The sequence below is a fragment of the Lissotriton helveticus genome, chromosome 2_1, assembly GCF_964261635.1.
Source record: "Lissotriton helveticus chromosome 2_1, aLisHel1.1, whole genome shotgun sequence".
NCBI lineage: Eukaryota > Metazoa > Chordata > Amphibia > Caudata > Salamandridae > Lissotriton > Lissotriton helveticus.
In genome coordinates, this window is record NC_136059.1 from 1,337,439,944 (window position 1) to 1,337,453,262 (window position 13,319).

General features: G+C 48.6%; 1 protein-coding gene across 7 annotated transcripts in view; it reads left to right on the top strand.

Annotated features, from left to right (window-relative positions):
• The window catches only part of YTHDC1 (YTH N6-methyladenosine RNA binding protein C1), a 162,618-nt gene that overhangs the window by 41,474 nt on the left and 107,825 nt on the right, over window positions 1–13,319 (top strand). The gene's annotated exons all lie outside the window — the stretch shown is intronic.

The following is a 13,319-nucleotide window of genomic DNA, read 5'->3' on the forward strand; positions in this document are numbered from 1 at the left end:
AGACTGGTCTACCGGCAAGGAAGCGCCAAGTACGCACTCCTCGTCCTCCCCTCTCAGGCCCCGTCAGTCCTGATCATTACAAAGGAAGGTATCATTCAGCAGATACTGCGAAGTTGCTGTATTTCTGTTCTCCCCGCTTTCCCAAACCTCTATCTCTTCATCTTCTGCCTGTCTTCCCCTGTATACCTGCTTGGGTGCTCGAGGCACCTGAACTGTTTTTACCTGGGGTTGAGTCTTTCTTGGTCTTTCTTTCTGCGTCTGTGGAGTTAAATCAGGAGTTTTTTCATTAATATCTACTAATTGGGGACACTCGTTTCGCCAGTGTCCAATTTCGCCGCACTGATGGCAGGGAAATTTTTTCATAGCCTCTTCCCTGCTAAATTTGGGCCGGGGCTTTCCTCCACCCCCTCCCCCAGGACCTTTGTTCTCAGCATTTTTAACCATGTTACTCAATTGTTTTTCCTGCTGTTCTGCGAGCTTCACCTGAGCCCACATCACCTTTTCCTTGAGGGCCTTTTTCTTTTCTGCCATCTCATCCTCGCAGTACTTAGCGTACCGCAGGACCTCATCCATTTTCTTAGTATGCCAACAGATTTTATTATCTTTTATCCACTGACAAATTTCAGGTCTTAAACCATTTACAAACCTGTAAATAAAGTGCGTCATATCCTTCAGGTCGATGTTATCAATACCACTGTATGTTTTAAATACCTGCAATAACCTCTCATAGAAGGAGTGCACTGTCTCGTCCCTTTCCTGTGTTGTTCTATCTATTTTTGTCCAATCAGTTTCCTTTGCGGGCACCTTTTCTTTCAAGTGCTGAATTACCTGCTCATATTTTCGCATGACATCCTTTGATGGTTCCCCTGTTTCTTTATTTCTTGGGTACTCCTCACTCGGCCAGTCTATGTTTATTTTACACTGGGTCCATAAATCTACTGGAACCACAATGTCGAAAAACCCATCCAGGTCTTTCCACAGACATTTCTGTACCTTCACGAACCTTTCCACCTGCCTGTACCAGTCAACTGGTTTCTCTCGTAATTTTGGAAAATCGTTCGTGAAGGACACGATATCCTGCCTAGACCAGGGCACATGCACATATTTCCCTCCTGGAACTTCGCGCATGGGGCATAACTGCTCAGGTTTTTCTACCTCTCTTAAAGCAAACTCAGGAGTCACTTGTCGGGAGCGAACCTCTTCTCTCTTTTTCGCCCACCTGCTTCTCCATCTTTCCACATCTCCCCATTTCTGCAGTACCCCCATTAATTCTTTAATCTGCAACTTCTTCCCTGCCACATTCAGGTGTTCTATATCTTTGTCTGAGAAGTCTGCTCTGTACGGTTTCTGTAAGGGCTTGGATTTTGAGATATCTACCCCCATACTAACTGCTGTTTCGGTCAGTTTTTCGTGGAGCACTCTGGTGTTCCTTGTAAAGCTTTTACATATGAACGACAATTCTTCTTCAGAGTAGGTATTCAATCGATCCAACCCCACATTTCCTGCCATTAATTCTTCTATTTCGACCCTCAGCTTGTAGAGGTCTAAAGGTTTTGTTTGCGGAGTCTGCTTCTCTAATTCACGACTCCAACTCTCAATTTCATCCGGAGTTACCAGAGAGACATTCCTAGTACCTGTTGCTGTCTCTAACTTAATTTCTTTTGTATTAAAAGGGTTATGCCTCTGCTGTATTCCTTTTCCAGTCTGTTTGTTTGGCAATTCCAAGAACGCAACTTCAGACTCGCACTCACTGGACTGATCATCTATGATGATCGGTTCCTGTCTCGGGGTTGCCATGACTGGGGTCATAACTGGAGTAATCGGATTTCCCTGACCATTTCCGTATAACGGGACCACCGGTCCAATAGTTACTGGAATAGTCAATGCCTCAGGACTGGTATTTAACTGGGAAATTTTCTGAATTATTTCTGTCCTTTGTCTAGCTAGAGCCTCTTGCTCCTTTTCCACTAGTACCCTTCTTAAAGTTGTGTCATGTAATATCTGTGGGGTCAACGGAGGAGTAAAACTCGGGGCAGTAGGATGCGTTTCACTTGGTCCTCCCCCATAATTAGGTTTCGGGAATAAAGTTCCAGTATTAAAGGACCTGCGCTCTTCCCCATATGGAGGTTGAACAAAAGGCAGTCCTGAATTCGATGGTTTCTCTTCGCTTTCATACAAGGGTCTGGGAAAAAAGATTTTCGTACGTGAATATTTTTCTTCCTGGCTCGCGGGCACTTTGGGATATATATCCCTTGTTTCCGTCGGTTCGGGTTTTTCAGGATAGGGCAATACTTGACCACCCCCTCCCAGTCCCAGGGACCTGTCTTCTTCCTTTAGGAAGTGGCGTCGGGGAACATCTCCTACACTGGAAGGTCGGGTTCCCTCATTGTAAGGTGGCGGACTTCTGGTACAGATGTCATCTATTAGTTCATCATCTGAATCCCCCAGGGCCCCCCAATGCTTACATTTTTCAGTACTTTTCTCACCCGCTCCAATGTTATGACATGCCGGCATCATGGGAAACAGACCCTCAACAATCATGCTCTGCCTCCACTGTTTCATCCTTTTATCCCTGGATTCCTGTTTCTGCCTGGGGTACCACTTGGTCAAACCCTTGTCCATTCGGGGTCTTTCTCTCTCAAAAGCCTCAATCTCCCATTCCTCTAATGCCTCATACTGCGTTAGTCTCGGTCTGGGATGCAGTTCATTCATTCGGGTCCTTAAATTAAATAAGATCCTACCATTGAAAGTACCATCTAACGGAAAAGCCAATACTCCGTCATCTTTGGTGTACTTCACCCAATTCTCCAACCACACACAGGTATTGTACCCTCGGTCAAACATCATGAATGAGGCGGGAGTATTGGGTGCTGGAACAAGAACACCTTCTCTAGATTTTATCGGTTTGTCCGTTTTGAAATAATTTTTCACCTTACTTACAAGGGACATTTTTCTCTTGGTTCCGTACATAATATCGTATCTATTAGTCTTCCACTGATCCCTTTCAAACCCTAGGTGCCTTGGATCAGGTCGAGTTCCTGTAGTCTGCGAGTGCCACATACGACTTCTGCGCTAAACTTTGTTTACAAACTACCTCCAATCAGAACGCGCTTCAGAAATTCATGCAACCAATGGGTGCGCGACACTAAATAAGCTCCGCCAATGGGTGCGCGGCCCCTTCGTGAGACAGTTCCCACGCTCCGGCGCTCACCCCTCCTTTACAATCCCAGCTCCGCTACCCGCCCGCTGCTTCTACCAATCCCAGCGCGGCACAGAGTGACGTCAGAGGCGCTTCGCGACTGACTCCCTCCCTTCACAAGGTAACGGAAACTTTCTTTCTTTTAAAGTGCTCAGTGCTTGGTTATTTTACAACAAATACACATTTGCCACAGTGCTCAAGTGTCTAGACAGAGAAAGAATTGTTTTACTGCAAGTAAACTACTTCCATTTACTTTTCACTCGCTGCGGGCAGATCTCTTCCGCCTACCCTTCACTCTAGCATCGGTGAACCTGTTATTCCCCTAAACTCATCCACTTCTTTCCGGGATATATTCCGAGTTTAAGGTTTCTCAGCGGACCCCTCTGCTTTCACGCTAGCTCCGAGGAACCTGCTACTCTTCCGATGTGACCCTTACTAGGTTACGCCACTATGGGAATTTTGCCAATGAACCCCGTTACTGTCATTTATTCACACATGTATTCAGAAAACCCTAGTTAGTGCTTCCCGGTTATCCTAACCTGCACCTAACTTTCCTCGAACCTGTGACCTCAGGACAATGGATTCTATTCACCACTTGCCCTTTCAATTCCCCGGGGAGTTCGGACAACATACAACTAAACGATTGACAATTGCATGGATTAGTACATATAACAATATAAGAACAAGAATAATGGCAATACAGTAATTCATGAATTTCAGCAGCGTATTCACAAGAGAGTGATCAGTTCCCTCAGAACAGCCGCTCTTATAGCAGCATTAATATAATAGCAGCTTCCGATTTAACTAGTCCAACTAATCCCTGCCTTACTCTCAACTAGTCCCTAACCATCCTCTAGCTACCAGAAAACTGATAGAGCGTGCGAGGCCACCCGACCAATAGTTTTCGCCGTTTCCGGCTTCAGGGCCCATATACTTTTCAAATCACCATATACATCGATCAGGTGACTTCACGAGCTCTACCAAGTTGGTGTGTGTGTGTTCCCTGCTACCAATTTTCGGTGCACCCGACTTACCATCCACCGATGCGGGTGCCTAATGACCACAATGAATCAGGGAGCTAGCTGTAAAGGAAAGGCAGCAAAATACAAACCCAACCAATAACATTCAAATACTGTTTAAACGACCACGGACAACTGGAAGTTTTAAAATGTTTATCTAAAGTTCATTATTTTCTTGCATGAGGTACAATAAAACAAGGCAATCAATAACCAAGATAACGTAAATCACATAGGCATAAAGAAATAATGACAGAGTAATCATCAAAATACTAATAAAATGTAACGAGAAAAGATACTATGCAAGTCAGTATTATCTAAACAGGGATAGCCTAAGTGTGGGTGACTATAGGAGAGTTTATAATGAATAACACGCTTCACTTAAGGTGAATGGGCCTTTGAACAATCTAGGCAATGAAGTTCTAGACCATATCAGGAAATGACACACTGCTATGCAAAATATACTTTCTAATAAATGAGAAGACATAGGAATAAACTTATGGAAAAATATAAATGACTTTCAATAGTTGCAGAAAGGCATGGAAAATATCACATGTGCAATGTTGAACTTTATTAAAGCAAAAGTTAGAAATTCAGAAGGTGCAAGATTTTAAGAGTTTTCAGAGCAATATTTACCTAGAAAGGTGTGGAAACCAAACCCTGGCCACGGGTCAGTTAAGGACAGGAAACCCTCAAGAAGGATACCCTCAAAGGACAGCAGGTGCAGAATGGACACCCAGGATAGGACAGGATACCCTCGGAATAGGAATCAGGACAGGACCCTCAGGACAGGACAGCAAACCCTCAGGACAGGACCCTCTTCAGGACAGGACCGGAACCCACAGTTCGGAAGCAACGCCTGCGCTCCACCGCTCTGCAGCTATCGATCAAGACCCCGATTGGGTCAGCGAACTCCCAGCTAAGTGCTTTGCCAGCACTTTAAGGTTCAGTAGAACCTTAGCCTATGGTCAAATTCGGACAGAGTGCTCCGCAGCGCTCTGTATCTTTAGTCACCTATTGAGTGCGTTGGGTCAGTGACAGGTCAGCTAAACCAGACAAGTCGGACGGTTCACTAGGTGAACCCAGGGTAGATATACAGTTTGGGGACAGTGTACCACCCCCCAATGTTGCAAAGTGTCAGAATCCCTCAATTTCGATTGGTCCTAAGGTAGGATTTGGATAACACACCAATCACAATACACGATTTGAAGCCTTCATTAACATATTTGGGTACCGCCTAGCAGGTTTGGGGTTCTCATGAGAACTGTGCAGGATATTAACATTGTAACACATGAGGAGCAACATTCGCCGTTCTCGTAGCGCAGAGGTGGCTTTCCCAGGCGCATCTTGACTGTGGCTGCCAGCTGGCTGAGTTCCACTGTCCAAAGTGGCCACCTTTCAATGCTCCCTGGTCATGCGCAGAAGAGACCGTCAATATGGCTCCCAATCAGTTTGGACCCCCATTCCCCGCGGTACATGAAAAGTAAGCGAAAACAAGTTAATACATAATAATGTCATTATGAAAATACATCATAGGGTTTGTACTTTTAACTCATCATCAAGAAATAAAATTATTGCATTAAATGTTAGCTACATTGACACAATCACAAGAGCAGTGGCACGAGCAGTACCACATGATAAGCACAGCTATGAATTACGCATGCGCATAACTTTCCCTCCACTTCTGCAGACGCGTCAGGACACGTGAGTGTGGCTGACGCATGCGCAGTAACTAAAATACAAGCGGCGGCCATATTAGAGGACACGGATTAAATTCATTAGAAATACACATAGGCAAGCTTCGGGAACTTTTGCCTAAACAAAATAAATGTTAGTAAAACATACGTTTTGTTACCTTATTACACATAAACGAGGTTCTTGACTTCGGCAAGCCGCAAAATATGCGAAGCTTTGCTTCATCAACAGTACTGCTTTTCATTTATGTAAATACATGTATATCAAATCTTTTTTTTTTTTTACTTTATTTATCAGTTTGAAACAACAGTACAGTAATTTAGGTTACGTTCGTGCAAGATACAACATTTTTTACAATGTGATAGGTACATTTGTACGATCAGGTGGTCCGAGCAGGTACATTATTCCCTTAGGCCTTCATAGTATCGCATTAAAATACCTTCTATACAAGGGTAAATACAGACGCCGCAGGGGATCATCTGCGCAGTATTGTAGGCTAAGTATCTTCGTCCCCATGAAACAGGCATTCCAGTCTCTGCACATTGGATCAGTTCTCAGGCATGCAAATCAGCTGAAAGGACATATCTATCCCAGCATCCCGTGCCAAATATAGCCGTGTACTCTATTTACGCCCCAGCTCCCTGGTCGTCGGCAGCAGGCTCATCACGTGACAATGCAGTTGTTAACAAATAAGTCTGTAGTGGACCCCAGATGTCTTTAGGCCTGCTGCGTACAGGCAGTAGATCGGCATATAGGCTGTTTTGGTCCTGGCAGTAAATCATGTCTCCCAGCCACTCCTTAAACTTCGGGGCCCTCCCCCTGCCCCATCTACATGCCACCCTTCGTTTCGCCAGTAGCAGGGCAATATCGATAAACCTCCTAATGGGTTTAGGCACTTCCAATGTATATCCCAGCAGCATCACTATCGGGTCTTTGTTGATCGCGCCTTCCGACATGTCCTGCAAGGCAGCATGCACCTGTGACCAGTAGTCGTGCACCGCAGGACACTCCCATGCCAGGTGTAAAAATCCCGCACCCTCCGCATGGCATCCATCGCAACTGTCAGTAGTCGCCAAGTGGAATCGCAGCTTCCGAGCTAGCGTGTAATAAAAACGTTGCAAAAATGTATAATGAATAATTTTGAGCCTACAACTAGAAGAGATATTGGCTGTAACGGCGCAGCAGTATTTCCACTGGTCCTCAGTTATTTCACTGCCTATTTCCAAACTCCACGAATCGCGTGCCTGATGCTCCAGCCCGTCGCGTTGTGATCTGATATTATTATATAGAGGAGAAACTAGATGGCGGCCATCCGATAGCAGCATGGCATGCAGTGGCAAGACAAGGTCCGGTTCATTCGGAAAATCCGTTAAAACAGACCGCATCCCTTGTCTCAATCTGATATAATAAAATACCTCTAAGGGGGTTGGCGTCACACCTCGAAATAGCTGTTCCCGTGTGCGAAACTGACCGTCAAGGAATAGATCGCCCCAGGTGACAACCTTCAGCCGCTTGCACAACAAGTGAAAACCTGTCTCCTGCAGCAGTGGAAGTAAAGGATGATAGGTTAGCGGCATCGCCGGGGAGTATAATAACTGGGTGTGTAGAATCCGGCAAACTCTACCCCACGCGTCTAACGTGCAGGTCACCGTGTTAGGCGGCGTGTCCAACACTTTCATCGTACCCTGTATCATCACGCTAAGCGGGAGAGGACGTACTATCCAGTCCTCCGCCGCTAACTGCGGCATGAATGGGGTGGGTTTCATCCAGTCATACGCATATTGCGCCTGGGCACTTAAATAATAGACTTCCAAATCTGGCACATCAAAGCCACCTTTCTCGTACGGCTGTCTGAATGTGGCCCAGCGGACTCGTGGCTGTTTACCCCCCCCCCCCAGAAGGCGCAGGAGTTCTGATCTCAAGCGTTTAAAGAAATAAGCGCCTGGATAGTACGGAATATTTTATAATAAGTATAAAAATCGCGGCAGTACCACCATTTTAATGAGCGACGCTCTACCAGCCATGGACAGCGGCAGCGACATCCATCGTGTTACGTTATCAGCCAATTTAGTGATAGCCACTCCGTAATTAAGTCGGATTGTTTTCTCCTTATCCAGAGACACCACTATGCCCAGATATCGAAGATCATCGTCACACCATTCGAGAGGGTAATCTAACTGGAACCGCGCTATCGCGCCTGTGAGCGGGAAGAATTGTGATTTTTTCCAATTTATGTGCACCCCCGACAGCCTCCCAAACACTATAAATTCACGCAGGATAGGGTTAAGGTTGAATTGCGGGTCTTTCACATACAGCGTAATATCATCTGCGTACAATGACACTCCTATTTGACGCTGGAGACAGTTAAATGCGCTATTCTTATGCAACTGGCGAATACGGCATGCCAACGGTTCTATCGTTATAGCGAACAACAATGGGGAGAGGGGGCATCCCTGCCTAGTACCTCTCGTGATAGGCATTTGGGCCGACAATACTCCGTTGATAATCACTCTAGCCACTGGCCTGGTGTAAAGCAGCTCGATCCATGCGACAAATATTTTTGGAAAGCCCATCCTATGTAAGATAGCGAAAGGTACTCCCATTCAACAGAGTCGAATGCTTTTGTTGCGTCAAGAAATATGGCGGCAACCGGGAGTTCCGGGGCAATAGTCGGAATCAGAGAAAACAAGGTGCGAAGATTATGCGTGGTAGAACGCCCCGGGACAAACCCGGCCTGATCTGGCAGCACTATCTTAGTCATAATCAGTGATAATCTCGTTGCAAGGACTTTGGCAAGTATCTTTGCATCACAATTAATTAAGGATAGCGGCCTGTAGGAGTCAGTGTCCGTCGGATCCTTACCCGGCTTCAACAATGATATGATTGCCACCTCTCTCATGGATCCCGGCAACAGCCCTACCTCCAATGACTCCTCGAAGACCTCCTTAAGTACCAGCGCCATAGTATCTATGTAGCATTTGTAAAATTCGGCAGGGAGCCCATCCGGGCCTGCCGCCTTGCCACGGCCCAGTGACATAATCGCGTCTCTTATCTCGTCTACCTCTAGTGGTGCTCCTAGAAACGACCTGTGAGCATCACTCAACCAACAGAGCGCAATGTCATCTAGAAAACTCCCGTATTTCACTCCCTCCGTATGTTGAGAAGTGTACAGCTGTCGGTAGTGGGCCAGGAACTCGCCCTGGATCTGTTTCGTATCCTGACATTGTACACCCTCCGGTGTTACAATCTCCAGTATATTGGCACTGAACCGCGGCTGCCTAGTGATTGCTGCTAATATCTTACCCGGCTTTTCACCTTCGCAATACCTTCGCGCTGTCCAATATTTTCCTCTGAATTTAGCTTCCCTCGCTGCCTCTGCTTCATATTCTGAGAGCTTGTCCCTAAATGCCATATGTACCTCTGGACCTCCACCCCGTGCCATCTTGATTTCTAACTCCTTCAATTCCCTGTCTAGCTTCTCTATTGCCCTTCGGATGTCTCTAAGTACGCCAAATCCCTTAGATATACTAAACCCACAAATTGTCTCCTTGAAGGCTTCCCATATCATTTCCACACTGTCGACCGAGCCCTTATTTCTAGGAAAAAATGCCTCTATCTATTCCCCCATCTCCGTCTTGAATACCGTGTCTAGTAACATTGTGGGGAGCAGTCGCCATGGAGGTCTCACTGTACCATGTCCCGGCATGCCTACCTGTAGCAACACCGGGCAGTGATCAGAGTAAGTTCTGGGTAAATGCGTCACCCTCCCCAACCCCATGCTGAGTCCCCGCGATATAAAGCAGTAGTCCAGCCTAGCCCAAGTGTTCGCATGTGTGGTAAAGTGGGTCCCCTCCCTGTGTTCAGGATGAGCAAACCGCCAGCTATCAACTAATCCAGCTTCCTCTAGTATGCCCAGCAGCACATCCCTCGCTTGTCTATTATACTGACCGCAACCATCAGACCTATCCACTCCAGGCACAAGCGCGACATTGAAATCCCCCCCCCATATAATATGTGTAGCATCTATACTCAGCGCGTGCCCCCAGAGTGTCGTGAAGAATTCCGGTGTGTCGACATTAGGTGCATAACAATTCACAATTACCACAGTATCTGTACCCAATCTGCCCCACAGTATCACATATCGCCCCCCCCCCCGGATCCAGAATATCTCCCATCATCTGCAATTGGAGAGATTTTCTTACGAGCACAGCAGTACCCCTGGCATAAGAGGAATATGATGAAAATCGTCTAATAGCAGCCCACTTACTCGCAAACTTTGGTTCGGAGCGCGGGTGTATATGCGTCTCCTGTAACAGCGCTATCTGTATATTATGCCTGTCTAGATAAGCAATAAAATGTCTCCCCTTTCTGGCGTCATTGAGGCCTCTCACATTCCAGGATAATACCGATATCTTATCGGCCACATTAGCCATGCGCACCTTCGTGAAATATCTCTGCAGTGCCTGCACCCGCTCGTTCAGACCGCCACTCTCCCGTACCATACCACAGCAGCCATGTCTTATGTAATCTTTCTCGTAACCTCATGCATCCGCCTTCACTCCCCCTGTCTCGACCACCCCCCCACTGACACTCCCCAACTCTGCCAGTCAAAAACTCTGTGATAGTAATCGCCTTAGTCATTTTACTACAACTCGCACACAGCCCTCCCGACTCATCCCGCATCATGAGTAATCCAAACATGGTAATGCAGCAAAGTCCAAATGCCCTATCAATCGAGCCTGCAAAGGGACCTACACAAACCATTACAGTAGGTGCTTCAAAGTTGCCAAACAGGAACACAAAGAATAAGGTCGGAACAAGCTGTCTCGCTTGTGCATATGCTAACAGATAAAATTCCTTCACCTGGGAGCAGCTGCAATCACATGTTCCTGTCTGACCCATAGCAAGAACTTTTCTGAGGTAAGAAGGTCTCAGCTCAACCATATTAGTCCCCACCCCACCCACCTCCCACTGAAGCAACCCAAATTTGCCAGCAAACCCGTTCCACCCTCCACCCCAAACGACTAGTAACCACCCCAACAGCTGCCTTGCAGTAAACATATCCAATGGGGTACACCCTATGGGGGTCATCTAGGGAGACACATAATCACCCCCTCCACCTCGCCCTTCGTTCCGTACGTCCGTAGACGGGCACAGTCTAGGGAAGGGGGTGGTGCCTGAAATACGTTACCACCAGCAGTACAAACACCCGTCCGTGGCGTACTCGGTCATCAGCAATGTTACTTCTAGATCGAAGAAAGAACAGTAGTCCTAGGTCAGGAGCAGCAACCAAGCACTGTCGCATTTCCCAGCCCTTCCATTTAGCCATCGCCATTCATCGAATGTGCATCGTCTTGCGCTCCATCTTCATCTCGTCGTCCAGAGCGAGCATGACGCAGATTCTTCAAGAAGTCGTGCACTTGTTGTGGATTTGTAAAAAAATGTTGTTTGGCCTGATGGGTCACCCTCAGCTTGGCCGGGTATAGCAATGCATAATCAATTTGTAGTGCCCGTAGTTTCCGCTTGACATCTAGAAATTTACGGCATTGTTCTTGCACCACAGGTGTGAAGTCCGGGTAAATAGGGAAGTTGACACCCTCACATGACAGGTTACGGTTGGTGCGTGCCGCGTTCAAAGCAGTGTCTCGGTCCCGGTAGTTCAGAAGCCGTGTAATGATGGGACGTGGTGACGCTCCAGGCTTGGGCTGAGGTCCCAGTGAGCGATGCGCCCTTTCCACAATAAATTGCTTGGAGAACGCGTCCGGGCCGACCGCCGCCAGAAGTATTCTCTCCACGTATTCCTCCATGCGCCCTGTATTGGTGGATTCCGGCACGCCTACAACGCGGATGTTGTTTCTTCGGCTTAGTGCTTCCAATTCCTCGTTCTTGGCGGCAATAACTCTGAGGACATTGTCCATCCTGGAGAGTTGCGCAGTGAGAGTGGCCGTGGTGTCGTCACTATTCGAAATCCGTCTCTCCGCTTCCGTGATGCGTTCCTCATGGACATCTATTTTCTGCGCGATGGCGTCCATTCTTGAGGAGATCCGGTTGACCTTGTCCACTATCCTGGCGAACCCCTGTCGCATCTCTTGCATCAGCTGTTGCTTATCCGCTGGAGTCGAGCCAGAACCAGCCCCAGAGCTCGTCGGGCCGTGGGATTCCCACGTGTCCGGCGCGTTTCGCTGTCCTTTTTTGGAGACTGCAGAGTCAAAAGAAAGTTTGGATTGTCTGTTATCCGGTTTCCCCATTGCGGGCTGCGGCGAGTGCAAGCGAGGGGCAGCAGAGGTCTCAGCCGAGGGCCAGTCCAACGAGGTGTAAGGTATGTACGAGCTCAACACGGAGCGCCGGGTCGTCCCCACGCCCAAAGGAATCACAGCCCGTGACAGCCGACTCGACAGGGAGGCGCTGAATGAGGTTCAGCAGTTCACGCGCCGACCAGGGAGCCCACAGCGTCCCGCGAGGCCCCGCAACACCCGTGGTCGGAGGAACACAGAGGAGCTGCAATCAGGCTGTACCGCAAGATTCCAGTGTGCAATGAGGCCCTCAGAGGGGCAGCCACAGGCCCAGGACGGCCATCCGGGTCAAGGTCGCCTAGTTTTCAAAGCGCCCCCACACAACACAAACGATCCTGGAAGTGACGCGAGTCGTCCCTAATGGGCCAAGAATACAGTCGCAAGCTCACAGCAGGAATCCCCGTCCCTCAGTACCAGTAATCAGCCCCCACCTCCATCGGTATACAATGTCCAGTATGTACCCTACAGGGTTATGCAGGCACGAATTGGGGCATCAGTAGGTGGCACCAGACCAAGACTAACAATCCTGCAGGGCAGACGTGCAAACGCTGGGGTGTCTCGTTGTGCAGGCGTGCTCACAGGTATGTGGCCCAAGGAGCAACACCCGCGGTCGGCAGCAGCGGAGAAGCAGCGTCACCAGCAGCCTGCCGCCCCACCGCTACCGCCTCCCAGCCACAGAGCCTCCAGGTGTAGCAACGCAGCGCAGCATGTGTCGCATTTGGTCCGTAGGGCTGGGGAGTAATGCTTCGTGGAGTGAGTTCCACCGAGTCCCCACCGCCGGCGATGAGCGAGCACGCGCCCCGACCTACCGCATACACACAGGTCCCGCGGCAGGCAGTCGGCGCGCCCCCCGCGGCGGGCTGCAAGCGGTTGACACAGGCCGCCCCAAAGCCAGTCGGAGCACCCAGGTATTTTCACCGCCGATCAGCGGCACAAGAGGGGGGGGGGTCAGGATGTCCTACCGCTCCCCCGCAGGTCTCTCCGCTCCGACCTCCGCTCTCTCCCGCGCCCTCCTCTCCGTACAGCGCAGAGCACCCTCAGCTGGCAGGGAAAGGCTCTCGCCTATTCGAACAGGAGACCCACGTCGTCCGCCGATGTCGGTGGCGAGGCACAGTA